Genomic DNA, 15,983 nt, shown 5'->3' with positions numbered 1-15,983 from the left:
GTGGGGGATTTCAACTACCCTGATATTTGCTGGGAGGCCTACTCAGCCAGCCATCCTCAGTCCAGGAGGTTCCTCCAGTGCATTGATGATAACTTTCTGATGCAAATGGTGGATGAGCCAACTAGGAGAGGAGCGCTGCTGGACCTTATCCTCACTAACAAGGAGGGTCTGGTGGAAGAGGTGAAGGTTGAGGGCAGCCTTGGTTGTAGTGACCATGAGATGGTAGAGTTCAGGATCTCATGTGGCAGGAACAGAATAGCTAGCAGAATCGCAACCCTGGACTTCAGGAGGGCTAACTTTGGCCTTTTCAAGCAATTGCTAGGGGAAATCCCATGGGACAGGGTACTAGAATGTAAGGGGGCCCAAGATAGTTGGTTAGCATTCAAGGACTGCTTCTTCCGAGCTCAAGATCAGAGCATCCCAACAGGTAGGAAGTCAAGGAAGGGTACCAGGAGACCTGCATGGTTAAAGAGGGAACTGCTGGGCAAACTCAAGTGGAAGAAGAGGGTGTAGAGATCATGGAAGGAGGGGCTGGCCACTTGGGAGGAATATAAGTCTGTTGTCAGAGGATGTAGGGAGGCAACTAGGAAAGCTAAGGCCTCCTTGGAATTAAACCTTGCAAGAGAGGTCAAGGACAACAGAAAGGGCTTCTTCAAATACATTGCAGGTAAAGCCAACACTAGAGGCAATGTAGGCCCACTGATGAATGAGGTGGGGGTCCTAGAGACAGAGGATAAAAAGAAGGCGGAGTTACTGAATGCCTTCTTTGCCTCTGTCTATACTGTTGGAGGCTGTCCTGAGGAGCCCCGGACCTCTGAGGCCCCAGAAGAAGTCAGGATAGAGGAGGAATCTGTCTTGGTAGATGAGGGCTGGGTCAGGGACAAGTTAAGCAATCTGGACATCCATAAATCCATGGGCCCTGATGGGATGCACCCGCGGGTGCTGAGGGAGCTGGCGGAAGTCATTGCTAGGCCACTCTCCATCATCTTTGCTAAGTCGTGGGCAACGGGAGAGGTGCCTGAGGACTGGAGGAAAGCGAAAGTCACTCCAGTCTTCAAAAAGGGCAAGAAGGAGGACCCGGGGAACTATAGACTGGTCAGCCTCACCTCCATCCCTGGAAAGGTGATGGAACAACTTGTTTTTGGTGCTGTCTCTAGGCACATCAAGGATAGGGGGATCATTAGGGGCACTCAACATGGCTTCACCAAGGGGAAGTCATGCTTAACCAACTTGATAGCCTTTTATGAGGACGTAACCCGGTGGATAGATGATGGTAAAGCTGTGGATGTGGTCTATCTCGATTTCAGTAAAGCGTTTGACATGGTCTCCCACAGCATCCTCGCAGCTAAACTGAGGAAGTGTGGTCTGGATGATCGGGTAGTGAGGTGGATTGTGAAGTGGCTGAAGGAAAGAAGCCAGAGAGTGGTGGTGAATGGGACAGAGTCCAGTTGGAGGCCTGTGTCTAGCGGAGTCCCTCAAGGGTCGGTACTGGGACCAGTACTATTCAATATATTCATTAATGACTTGGATGAGGGAATAGAGTGCACTGTCAGCAAGTTCGCTGATGACACCAAACTGGGAGGAGTGGCTGATGTGCCGGAAGGCTGCGCAGCCATTCAGAGAGACCTGGACAGGCTGGAGAGTTGGGTGGGGAGAAATTTAATGAAATATAACAAGGGCAAGTGTAGAGTCCTGCATCTGGGCAAGAACAACCCCATGTACCAGTACAAGTTGGGGGCAGACCTGTTGGAGAGCAGCGGAGGGGAAAGGGACCTGGGGGTCCTAGTGGACAGCAGGATGACCATGAGGCAGCAGTGTGCCCTTGTGGCCAAGAAGGCCAATGGCATCCTGGGGTGTATTAGAAGGGGTGTGGTTAGCAGGTCAAGAGAGGTTCTCCTCCCCCTCTACTCTGCCCTGGTGAGGCCGCATCTGGAGTATTGTGTCCAGTTCTGGGCCCCTCAGTTCAAGAAGGACAGGGACCTGCTAGAGAGAGTCCAGCGCAGAGCCACGAAGATGATTAACGGAGTGGAACATCTCCCTTATGAGGAGAGGCTGAGGGAGCTGGGTCTCTTTAGCTTAGAGGAGAGGAGACTGAGGGGTGACCTCATTAATGTTTATAAATATGTAAAGGGCAAGTGTCATGAGGATGGAGCCAGGCTCTTCTCAGTGACATCCCTTGACAGGACAAGGGGCAATGGGTGCAAGCTGGAACACAGGAGGTTCCACTTCAATATGAGGAAAAACTTCTTTACGGTGAGGATAACCGAACACTGGAACAGGCTGCCCAGAGAGGTTGTGGAGTCTCCTTCTCTGGAGACATTCAAAAGCCGCCTGGACGCGTTCCTGTGTGATATGGTCTAGGCAATCCTGCTGCAGCAGGGGGATTGGACTAGATGATCTTTCGAGGTCCCTTCCAATCCCTAACATTCTGTGATTCTGTGATTCTGTGATTCTGTGAAATGGCTAGTCCTTCCCAATATATGAAGATATTTTTTTATGCCAGCTGGGAAAATCTTTGTCCAAACATTTGTCATCTTGCATCTGGGCTATTATGAACATCTCTTGGCCAGCCTTCCTACCTCATCTATTTCCCATTTATATTCCATTTAAAACATACCATCATGGTTGACATTTTCCACACCTCACAACTCCCACGTTATGCTCTTATGCAGTCAATTAAACTTCTAGCCTTGGGATAAAATTTAACCTTATATTATTTGCAATGAAACTTTTTTTTTAATAATTTGATTTATGTTTATAATTCTTAGGCATGGAATTCTGGGTTGGGCATTTTGCTTGCTGTACCATCTGTACCCTGTTTAATTTCTGGGTACAGGACATTTTCACATCTGGCTTCTAGCTGATGACAAGCTTTTACACATAATTTCTGCTCCAGTGAATTTCAGCGCTTTTAAGGAAAGATGTAAATGTTTTTTTTTCTTTACTATCTGTTTTTGTTGTTTAAATTTATTTAAAGTTGTAACATTGTGACTGAGGTTTAAAAAAGTGGCTATGATGACTGTTTTCAGAATATGTAAAATATCCAGAACTTTTAGAGTAAGGTTTGAATTTGAACAAAGGAAGGTAAATAGTTAGCAACTTGCCTGTATAACTGTATTTTTTCATTTCATATATCCACATTTTCCATTGCATATTTTCTATATTTACGTACATATGAAGAGTGTGGACTGCTTGAAATAAATATTTATACAATGAACAACATCAGATGAATATAGCAAATATGTTTTCTCTTCTGAGGTTGTTAATTTTGCATACTAGCTTAGCAATGACTGTCCAATAGTGATACCAGGTTGTCATTCCCTGTCACATGCTCAACTCTAAAATATTCTTTCAGTCACATCCAGAACATCGACTCTTGTGATGATCTTGATAGAGCAGTCATCTCTGTTTCTCTTAGGGTTTCTCACTTGATGCCACCATAAAACAAGATAAAAAAGACCTTAAAGAAAAAGAACTCTTACAGGTTCTTCCATTTGTTTTGTATAGATCGGGATTGTCCCATTCTTCACTGAAAAATATGCTTATTCTGGTATTCTTTATATAGAAGAAAACAATCTCTGCCTCCTGAAATAAGTTGTTCTGTACTAAATTTGAACATTCTTTAATGTTTCTTATATTTAGTCTTGAAGTTTATGAATTAAAAAAGAAAAAGGGCAAAAAGTGACTGTACTGACTCACCATCTATATAAAATTTTTGGTCTCTGGAATGCTTTGGGATTCTTTGGACTGAATTGTGGCTATAGCAATATATGTCCTTATCACTGTAGTCAATATAATATGCAACTTATGGTAGAAATACCTCTAATCTAGAAACAGTGTATGTATTTGCATCAGTGTAGTTCAGTAGTATACAGTATTACATGTTAATGGATGTCATAGGTTATGAGTGTTGCCAAAGTTTCATTATGAACTCTGTTTTTCACATAATTGTAGTGTAACTATCTGAAAAAAAATCCTATATAGATGTTGAAAGTGCATATAAAATATTCTGATCTGTTAATTTTTTTCACCCACCTTACTCAAAGTTACAAAATCAGACCTCATAAGAAATGAACAGAAAAACAAATTATTTCCTTAGCTGCCTAAGTAGATCCCTAAATAGTACCTTTAGTTCTCTTAGTTCCCTAGTTTCCTTCATTTCTGTAGTTTTTGATTATTGTGGGCAGCTGCCACCTGTAATTGTTACATTCTTTGTCTTTTGATCTGTATGTCTGTGCTCATCTGTTATTTGTAGGACCTTGGAGATGGAGGCAATCTTTTTATTCCATCTTCATAAGATGGATACAAACCCCAATTGTATTTTAGACTTGTCCATTTAACCACTGCCCTCCCTAATATTTGCTCAACTGATTACTGTAGCTCTGTTTGTAACTGGAATAGAGTACTTTAGTATGCTTAACATTTTAAGACATAGACAGACACTTGGCCATGCTATCCAGAAAGAACATGCACTGTCTCTCTCTAAGCATGTCTGTCCCTAAATGTGCAGAGTATATTTTGAGACCAGTCTCTGGCTGACCTAATAGCTGGGAAGATTGGCATTAAGTACGTGAGTCCTGCAGTAAAGCACATTAAGCCCACTCCTAAGTCAACTCATCCTCCTGTAGCTTGATCTAGCCTTTGTGAACAGCTTTCATTCACAAATGGTGCTGAATCTGTTTCAGTACAATTTATCCTGCACTGTCTGGACTGGACAAGAAAAGTTGTCAGACTCCCCACTTTGAAGAAAATTACTGCTTGCGGGTACACCTCAAATTAGATCTCATCCCACAACCCAGCTATTGCAACCTGAAAGCCTTTTCCTTCTGAGTATTTCCAAGCACAAGAATTTTGTCCTCATAGACAGTAAATTATACATTGCCGGGATTCTGGAAGTTATTTATTTATATATTTACTTGTATTTGTGCAAATGCGGGAAGAGATACTGAAAATATTATACAACTTGCTTGAATGCTGAGGTGATATAATATAGTGAAATGAGAGCAAAGCTCATTTTTTTTTTAAATGAACACATGTATTACTAAAAATCAGAGTTTAAAAAAATCCGAGAAGTGGTCATGATGAGTTAAATTTTGAAGAAAATTGCAAACAAAGTTTGGATTCTGTTGTGTCAGATGCCTTACTGCAGTTAATTAATTATAATCCTTATGTCCATAAATTTAAAAAAGCCCTCATATTTTTCAGGTATGACTGACCAGGCAACTTTTCTATATATGTGTATGCATATATACATATATATATATATATATAAAAAATGTAGTATTTAAAAATCCAACTGATTATACAAGTTTTTTTCCTTTTTTTTTTCTTTAGATGTCAAAAATAATGGCTTTATCTAAATCTCTTTAATATCAAAGTGGTAAAAGCTGATAAAGCCTCAGCACCTCTGACTGAGATCAGGTTTTCTAAACAATGAGCTCCAATTTAGGACTCAAATTAATTAGCCAGATTGTCCAAAGAGATTGCATTAGAAGAATGGGTAGCAAGTACTTTGATTGGAGCTGCTGAGTATTGCCCTTCTTTTTTTGCCTATAGAAGACAAAATACGTATTTTTAAAGAATTGTTTCCAGTTCTAGAGGATGAGTACTTAAAAATCTGGCCTTGAGGTCTTCTCAAAATCTGGCTGTAGTTGTGAAGCTAAAACAACCCTCTCAAATCATAGCTACTTAAAGTGTCAGGAATATTCTGAATCTGTCTGGGTTTTATAACTTTGTTAATCAAGCCTATCACTAAATAAAATGTCAGATGCTGAGCTTGTCTATTTATTGCCAATAAAGTTTGAGCTATAATTTTGGCAATGTGCTTGGAAATTCATAATTTTACATCTTCCTGCTAACTCTTCCAAGGAGACTTGCAAAGTGTAGTCATGGTTTGCACTTAGAATAAGGTAATTTTCTCCTTTTAAAATGAGACAATATTTCTGATTATTATAGCAAAAAGAATAGTGAACAGCTGTCCTTGAATCTAGAGTATTATGTATTACAGCAGGAAGAAAGGATGAAGTTAAAAACAATTTCTAAAAAAAGTCTTAGAACCCAAGCAAGCAAAAATAACTGGAATTGTAATCTTTACCATTTGAAATGTTAATTGTTTAAAGTTTCAGAAATTGCATGTAAATATTTTAATATTCCTTTCTTTTTACAGAGCTCTTCGATACTTCAAATTAAATGTGAACTCATACAGGAGTGCAATAGTGCTATGGTTCAGGATCTCATTTAGCATATAGGAGAGGTACATCTGTCTAGTTCTTTGCTCCTCTGTACATTACATGTCTGAAAATCTTCTTCTTCAACAAAGATGACCAAGCCAATGCACATGATTATAAAACATGTTTCATTAATACCTACACAATGGTATGATTCCACTTTCTATATTTACAGATGATATATCTTCTCATAGGACATTAGCCTACGGAGACGTTGTTATAACAGAAAACCTAAAGTTCATGACATCACATTTCAGACCATTTTATTTTGTCACATCTCTGTTGCATCAATATATCAGATCATCTAGTTCTTTCTATGTGGTATCCTGATCCTCTTTTGTTTGACCATGTTCTCTTAAATGAAACAGAGTAAGTCCTTAGTAATTTGATATTATGGTGACTATTATCAATTTTTGTTACAAAGTTTGAGTTTTTGTTAAAGTATGAAATTACACTTCAATAAGAGTTTCATCACCTATTGCGGATTCATACTTAGCTCTTTACTGAAAATTTACCCAAATTTGTCATTTTTTTAGGTGTACATTGAATGATGTCTAAGGCAGCAAATTTCTTATAATAGATCAGTTCAAGCTGTAGAAGTACCCAACTTTGAGCCTTTCATCTGAGTTGGTTAAGTGGTAGAGAATCTGCTGCCCAAATTACTTATAGAACTTTTTTTATTTCTCTGTGGTACATAAGATTATATATATGAAAGCATTCTTTCTTTCATTTTTCTTCAGTTAGTAGAAAAAATGCAAAAATTACATATCCAGTAAAAGATAGGCATTATATAAATTCCTGTGATAAGTATATTAGCATGTTTTTATGTATTTGTTCTTTTTTCTATTTCTGTGTTCTCACTGACATATTCACTTGGATTCACAAATAATTGCTATATACAAAAGCATTCTCATATGTTGGCTTGCAGCTCCAAATAGGTAGCTGAGCTGGTTCTGACCATGTTGGTGTGTCCATAAGGCACAGTGTGGAGCAGTGTGAAGGGACTAACTTAGATCCCCAGAATAATATAGCTATGCTATATATAACTGTATGTCAGTGCATTCAACCCTAATGCTTCTGTCTTTCAACAAAGGTTCAGACTTTCACATATATAACACATAATTAACTCGAAATATAAATATTACCTAGATAATACCCTTGATATTATACATATTATAATGTGAACCCTACTGTAAAATTTCCTTTTTTCCCACACCTTTCCTGCCAATAACCTCTCCCATTAATCCTCATCATTTCTTATCTTCCTTAAAAAATTCCCACATTTGGGTCCACTCTGTTTTTGCTTCTGAGTAAGTATAACTATCGTAGGGTGCCAGTCACTTTTCATTCCTGATGTTTTTCGAAGAGTGTAGGCTACAATATATATATCTCATCTGAGTGGGTTACATGCAATGCTTCCCTGATTTGGCTATACTGTTTGCTGAGAGGAACTATCGTATGTTGTACTTGTAGAGAGGCTACATTTCTTGTATATAATCTGGGAGTCTCTATGCCATGCTCCAAAATTTAAGACAGACATCCTCTTTGGCCAACTATGAACAATGTGGCAGCTTATATAACTAGCCCAAGCTGCTGATACTGGGGGATGGGGGGTGGGAAATATCAGGGAGAGAATGAGAGAGGGATAAATATGGATGAAGAAAATGAAATGTGCATTTTCACCAAACTATGCCATTTTCATGGGTAAAAATTATTAGTTTTCTACATACAAGCTGCAAGTGCGTGTCTGGATGCTGGGAAGAGGAGGTTAAAAGAAGTACCATCTGAGGGGTGAGAGGTAATTATAGAACGGGAGAGAAAGAACACAAAGGATTGCAATCATGCAAAGGAGAATAATCCATGGAGCATGTGCAAGAAGTTCCCCTGAAACCTCTCCTGGGGTATGTGGGCTCTCCCCCACTCACATATTTAACTGGTGGCTGATATCCTTCAGGGAAGGCTTTTAATTTCTGAACACAGCCTTGTCAGTGGGGCTGTGATTTTAAACTTACTGTGTAATGGAGTGTATTACCATTTACCACGATGAAATGGCCTTGTCTGTCAGCCAGGGAGCTGCTTAGTGTTATATATGGGTCAAATGAGCCAAAAAAGAGAGAGAGGGGAAAAAAAAAATCAAGATCCTTGAGCCCTCTAGCGAAAGGGGAGCTTCCCCTACGGCGAGCAGTCAGGTCATTTTTTAAAAGATCCATTTTCTCTTGAAAATTGATTGAGCAGCACTAAATAACTTAAGATAAAGGAAATCCAAGGACAGGGGGATTTCTGCTGAATCAGCTATTGCACTGATCACAGTAGCAGATGGTGTCCTTTTGGCAGAAATAATTTTTTAATGTTTGCAAATGCATTAATTTGCATGAAAAAATGGCTATTCTCCAAACATACCAGAGCGCTGAAGCCTTTCCTTGTGAATATTTGTACACAATAAATGAGGGAGCATTATAAAAGCCAAATCAATCAGATATTCAGAATTTGACTGGTTGTTCCCAAACATAGTTTTACAGTGGTTGAATTGATCCATTTGAATGTGTAATGTTATTTGCAAATCTTACATGACATCTGGCTATGTAAAAGCAGACAAATACCCAAGCTAAAAATGCAGAGATTTGTTGAAATAATCTTATGTCTCAGCTTGATTCAGGGAAGATGTTTAAGGTTTTTGAGCAATTTTGACCAGAAGAGCAAAACAGTAAGTTCTGTTTCAGTTCTTGAAGAGAGCTCTACGGTAACCATGACAGGTACCATATAGACAAAATGGCAATTTTTCCTGTTGTTCCTAACATTGGTCGTCTAAATGATAATTGTTTAAATCCAAGCTAATTACCCTAGAATCCTTTTATAATCAATAATGAGCAGAATGCATCTCTGAAAGGCTGTTCAGCTTGGATATCTGAAAAATTCCAGAGCAAGATTAGTCATGTGTTGCACTCCACTGACTTAAAAGGAGCCTGGGTGATAGATTTAAATGTCGACCATCTTTCTGACACTTAAATTAAGTGACATTAATTCTACCCTAACTATATAAGCCATTATTCTGACAAACATATGGCAAAACTGAAGTTTGATTGAAAATAAAAAAACAAGTGAAGACTTTTTCCATCATGGTCAACCTATTTTTAGCCAGTAGTCTTACCCTTCTGTAATAACAGACAGCTTCCCCCCACAGAAGATGTATATTCCAGATGAATGCAGTATATGTGGAAATTATCCCTTTGAATCTGGTTAGTACCTCTCTTTAAATCAAGAACCACAGGGCTTAAATTAAAGGCTAGTGTTTCTACAGCTAAACTGTCAGACTTACATTTAAGATGAATTTGATTCTTATCTGTAATGTATTCTCTTGTATATACTGCTTTTAAAAGCAGATGCATGGTTAGATGCATGATCTGCAACAAGAATTTGACTAAAGGTCTGTGTGTGGCATATAAATGGTGCCTTCTTATATTATCACATCTTATTTTTATGATAGGACCTGCATAGTCTTACAGTTTTGTCTCATGCACAGTTTTGATGCAGTGTGCTGGTTTTAGCTGGGATAGAGTTAATTCTCTTCATAGGAGCTAGTATGGTGCTATGTTTTGGATTTGTGCTGAAAATAGTGTTGATAATGCAGAGATGTTTTTGTTATTGCTGAGCAGTGCTTACACAGAGTCAAGGCCTTAGGGACATGATTTAGTGGTGGACTTGGCAGTGCTAGGTTAACGGTTGGACTTGATGATCTTAAAGGTCCTTTCCAACCAAAACGATTCTATGATTCTATAATTCTCACACCACCCCACCAGCAAGCAGTCTGGGAGTGCACAAGAATTTGGGAGGGGACGCAGCTGGGACAGCTGACCCCAACTGACCAAAGGGATATTCCATACCATATGATGTCATACTCAGCCTATAAAGCTGGGGGAAGAAGAAGTAGCGGGGGGACATTTGGAGTGATGGTGTTTGTCTTCCCAAGTAACCATTACACGTGATGGAGCCCTGCTGTCCTGGAGATGGCTGAACACCTGCCTGCTGATGGGAAGTAGTGAAAGAATTCCTTGTTTTGCTTTGCTTGCACGCGCAGCTTTTGCTTATCTATTAAACTGTCTTTGTCTCAAACCACGAGTTTTCTCACTTTTACCCGTCTGATTGTCTCCCTCATCCCACTGGTGGGGACTGAGCAAGTGGCTGTGTGGTACTTAGTTGCCAGATGGGATTAAACCACAACATGCAGGTATAAAGCAGCCTCTAAAACCATGTTGTAAGAAGATCTAAAAATATCTGTAGACAAGAAAGAGGCCCTGAAGAAATCTGAAACAGACATTAAACAGGAACAAAGTAAACGGCACTTGCTTATCCCCCATGGATGTTTACCAAAAAAGACAGCAGTTGCCATTTTCATCACCCAGATCTGATTTAATCAGATCAATATGCAACTGTCCTGGAGTTCACAGTAAGCATAATGCTGTGAATCCCCTCCATCTTAATTCTTGGTCTTAAATTTTTCTTATTAAAGCCAAAGTATGCCTAAAGAGAGAAATTTCTGGAATGTTTCTATGGATGATGGTGAATTTTCAATATCAAAGATGAACCACAAATTCAGGCCTTCCAATCAGTCTCACTGATCCCAAATCCATATCCATAATTGTTAAATTTTCTCTTGTCAGTCTCCTGTTTTCTTGACAGCTGCTATGATTTGTTTTCAGTGGGAGTATGTTAGCATATAACCAGTAATTTGTGTAATCTGAGGATTCTCTAATAGGAAAAAATCTTTCCTTTTATACTGCACTAACGTAACAGAAAAAAGTATCCAGGAAAGTGCCCAGGTTCTAATCCAAAAATGATGACTTTCTGTATCGCTTCTGTAATGTAAGGTAGCTTTCTGTATTCTTAGGTGTACAGGCTGTCTTTTGCTTTTTTTTTTTTTTTTAATCATTGATTTTTTTGTTTCTTTTTTTTCCCCCCTCTTTCTTATGTTTTATGTTTGAAACATCAGGAATCCCATGTCCTCATGAGTTCTTTTAGAGATACTTGCTCAGATCAGATGACTGGAAAAACAGTTCTAACACACAAACCTGTAACTTGTTCTGCCACATTCTCTCTGCTCTGCTCAGCAAAGGCAGGAGGTAGCTGGTGTTAAGCAACCTCTCTCTCTAGTAAGTGTACCTTTGATGGTAAGGACAGAGTTACAGCTCGTGTTACAGCCTTACCTAACATCATGCTTGGGTTCTTTGAAGAGCTTAGGTAGAGCTGCTGATAAAGGGACCAGATGGATGGTTTGATACACTGGTGACTCAGCTGGTGTTCAGTTGGCCAGCCTCTTCTGACTTGGCTTCATGGAAGAACCCATCATTTGGTAACTATAATGTAGAAAATAAACAATACTAATAGTAATTAAAAAACAAACAGCCCCACAAAGATAAGTTGAGAGATTCACATATATTGTGAAGAACCAGAAAACTGTAAAACTCTTCTTCATGTCTTCGTCTTACTGTTTGTTGTGAAATGTAAATTTATGGAGCTGTGGAATGGCTTATCAAAGATTCTATAAAATCGTGCAAAAAAAGACAGTTGTGTGAATGGCTCAGTTATTTGGAATCTGGATTAATGGTGGGGAAATAATTAGTTCTGATCATAAACTAGAAAAGAAAGCATAAAGACTCTGTCATTTTAATCACAAATTCTCTTATTTTTGAATTTAATAAATGATGTCAAATTAAGAAAGTTGTCCGACAGGACAAAATACGAGTTTGGTGGATGTTATCATACAGCTGAGATATACTGCTTCTGTTTAATATTTTACAAACCATCTTTATTATCCTCTCACACAACATCAAAACAAATCTGCAACTGTTAAGGTGAATTTTATTTGTCATTGTTAAATCTAACTATTTCCTTGTTCTCTTCTTGTACTGAAAAAAATGATCCATTTTGGAACACATGGCAAATACTTATTAAGATTTATTTTACTTTTTATTGCCTTTGCAACATTTGCTTTTCAGCTCCGGTTATAAAACCTCAAACCTTCTTCAGTTTGGAACTTGACATCTACGAATAAAAGGGCAAAACGAAATACAAGCTAGCAAAGAATAAGGTTTCTGTTATCTTATGTTTTCTGAAAAATCACACAACAGCAAATATCCAAGGCACAACAGAATTTCTAGGCCATATAATTCAATTGTAATCATTCTGAAGTGATAAAGTGAATGTTCTATACATGTGCAGGAGTATGCAGTAGCTTTTGAAGAAAATAATATACACAGAAATGACCATTCTGTAAACAGACAATTATATGTTAGTGTATATATGTAAACACTTCAAAACTTGATTACTTTTACAGAGTCACAGAATGGTTAGGGTTGGAAGGGACCTCTGGAGATCATCTAGTCCAACCCCCTGTCAAAGCAGGTTCCCCTAGATCAGGTTGCACACGGTCGTGTCCAGGCAGGTTTTGAATATCTCCAGAGAAGGAGACTCCACAGCCTCCCTGGGCAGCCTGTTCCAGTGCTCTGTCACTCTCAAACTAAAGAAGTTTTTCCTCATATTCACATGGAACTTCCCATGTTTCAGTTTCTGCCCGTTGCCCCTTGTCCTGTCACTGGGTACCACTGAGAAGAGTCTGTTCCCATCCTCTTGACACCCACTCCTAAGGTATTTGAAAGTATTGATAAGATCCCCCCTCAGTCTTCTCCAGGCTAAACAGACCCAGCTCCCTCAGCCTCTCCTCATAAGAGAGATGCTCCACTCCTCTGATCATCTTTGCAGCCCTCCACTGGAGTCTCTCCAGTAGTTCCTTATCTTTCTTGAACTGGAAGGCCCAGAACTGGACACAGTACTCCATATGTGGCCTCACGAGGGCAGTTTAGAGGGGTAGGATAACTTCCCTTGACCTGCTGGCCACACTCTTCCTAATACACCCCAGGATATCATTTTCCTTCTTGTCAACAAGACCACATTGTTGGTTTATGGTGAACTTGTTGTCCTGGGTCCTTCTGTTCAGAGCTGCTTTCCAGCGGGTCAACCCACAACCTGTACTGGTGAGTGGAGTTATTCCTCCCTCGGTGCAGGACCCTACACTTGCCTTTATTGAACTTCATGAGGTTCCTCTCTGCCCAGCAATCTAGCCTGTACAGGTCTCGCTGAATGGCACCACAGCCTTCTGGTGTATTGGCCATCCCTTCCAGTTTTGTGTCATCAGCAGACTTGCTGAGTGCACACTTAGTCCCTTCGTCCAGATCACTGATGAATAAGTTAAACAGGACTGGACCCAGTACTGACCCCTAGCTACAGGCCTCCAACTAGACTCAGCACCACTGATCACAAGCCTTTGAGCTCTGCCATTCAGCCAGTTCTCAATCCGCCTCACTGTGTAACCCACACTTCCTGAGCTTTTCTATAAGGATATTGTGGGAGACAGTGTCAAAAGCCCTGCTGAAGTCAAAGTAGACAACATCCACTGTTCTCCCCTCATCTACCCACCTGGTCATGTCCTCACAGAAGGCCATTAGATGGGTGAAGCATGATTTCCCCTTGGTGAATCCATGTTGACTGCTCCTGATAACCTTCTTTTCCTCCACATGCTCAGAGATGGCATCCAGAATGAGCTGTTCCATCACATTTCCAGGAATGGAGGTGAGGCTGACTCGCCTGTAGTTGCCTGGGTCCTTCTTCTTGCTCTTTTTGAAGACTGGAGTGACATTGACTTTCCTCCAGTCCTCAGGCACATCTCCTGTTCTCCATGACATTTCAAAGATGATAGAGAGTGGCTTGAAATAATGCCTGCCAGCTCCCTTGACATTCATGGATACATCCCATTGGAGCCCATAGATTTGTGGGTATCCAGTTTGTCTAAATGATCTCTAACTTGATCCTCCTCAACCAAGTGAAAGTCTTCCTTTCTCCAGCCTTTCTCTCATACCTCCAGGGTCTGGGATTCCTGAAGGCCAGCCTTAGCAGTAAAGACTGAAGCAAAGAAGGCATTCAGTAACTCTGCCTTCTCTGTATCCTCTCTCACCAGGGCACCCTCCTCATTCGGCAGCGGGCCCACATTTTCCCTAGTCTTCCTTTTGCTGCTGATGTACTTGAAGAAGCCCTTCTTGTTGTCCTTGATGTCCCTTGTGAGATATAATTCCAAGTGGGCCTTGACCTTCCTCGTCGCATCCCTGCATACTCTGACAACCTTCCTATATTCCTCCCAAGTAGCCTGTCCCTTTTTCCACATTCCGTAGTATTCCTTCTTCCATTTGAGTTTTTCCAGAAGCTCCTTGCACATCCATGCAGGTCTCCTGCCTCCTTTTCTCGATTTCTTACTCATAGGGATGCACTGATCTTGAACTTGGAGGAAGTGATGCTTAAATATTGACCAGATTTCTTGGACCCCCCTACCTTCTAGAGCCCGATCCCATGGGATACACCCAAGGAGGTCCTTGAAGAGGCCAAAGTCAGCTCTCCTGAAGTCCAGGGTTGTGATCCTACTCGTTGCACTGCTTCCTCCACACAGGATCCTGAACTCCACCATCTTGTGGTCACTGCAGCCGAGGCTGCCCACAACCTTCACATCCCCAACCAGTCCTTCTTTGTTTTTTAGTACAAGGTCCAGCAGCACACCTCTCCATGTTGGCTTCTTCACCACCTGTGTCAATAATCTGAAGGAACCTCCTGGACTGTGGGTACCTAGCTGTGTTTTCTTTCCAGCAGATGTCAGGGTGATTGAAGTCCCCCATCAGAACCAGAGCATGTGAGGCTACTTCCAGCTGCCTGTAGAAGTCCTAATCTACTTCCTCTTCCTGATCAGGTGGCCTGATCAGATTCAGAACTAATTGCTTGAACTGTAGTCTACAGCAGATATGAAAACTATCTAATATGCCCCAGAGAAGTATTGATATGATGTGGATATTCATATACTCTAGTGTGGGATAGTTCCGTCCCCTGGTTAAAGAAAAAACAAAATAATGTGTGTTCAGAAGTATAAATTCCTTCTATAGACAATGCAGCAAGGTTGACATCTGCAAATGGCCAAATAAAAATATTTGCTTCTAAAGAGAGATGTCCAAATTAAAGCTGCCAAAATTAGAAGCCACTATAAAACTTGTATGTTTCCCATTTTATAATACTGGGTTAATTTTATATTTGTTGTCACAAGGTTCACAGAGGTGTTTGGTGTATTTTTTCCTAAGTGTTTGGCATTTACATTTAACACCTATGACTTCTGGAAGTAATCTGTTGTGTTGACTGTAGTGTTGACTTCATTAGTGTTGCAGTGAGCAAGCCAGAAAACAAAGTACCTGACTAATTATGCCCACAAATTATCATGAGCAGAAAATGGAAACTACTTCCCAAAATCAAGCTCTAAGGAAAAAAAGGAGCATAGGATTTTCATAACTGCTTTTCAGTATTATATGTGTTCATTGTTTAACTAGTACACGAGTCTTAGAAAGCTACCTGTGAGAATCAAAATACTCACCCAGAACTTAAACACTGTCACAGACTCACTGTCACTGTCTCAAACACAGAAGTGACTCAAAACAGAGCAGTGAAAAGAGAAAGAAAAGCTGATTCTACCAGAAACTCCAGAACATGTTAAGCGTTAGAAACAGGACGAATTAAAATTCTGATACCTCATTCTTTTTTTAGGTAGAACTTAATGGGAACAAAAAATAGCACAACATTAATCCATTCTTGTGACAATTCTTGCAACATAAATGGGAACAGGTATAAACTGATCTGTCCTTGTTATTGTCTTCTTGTAATGCCACAATCCTCTAT

The sequence above is a fragment of the Nyctibius grandis genome, chromosome 1, assembly GCF_013368605.1.
Source record: "Nyctibius grandis isolate bNycGra1 chromosome 1, bNycGra1.pri, whole genome shotgun sequence".
Lineage (NCBI taxonomy): Eukaryota > Metazoa > Chordata > Aves > Nyctibiiformes > Nyctibiidae > Nyctibius > Nyctibius grandis.
The sequence above is the reverse complement of the archived record's forward strand: the minus strand, read 5'-3'. Positions refer to the sequence as shown.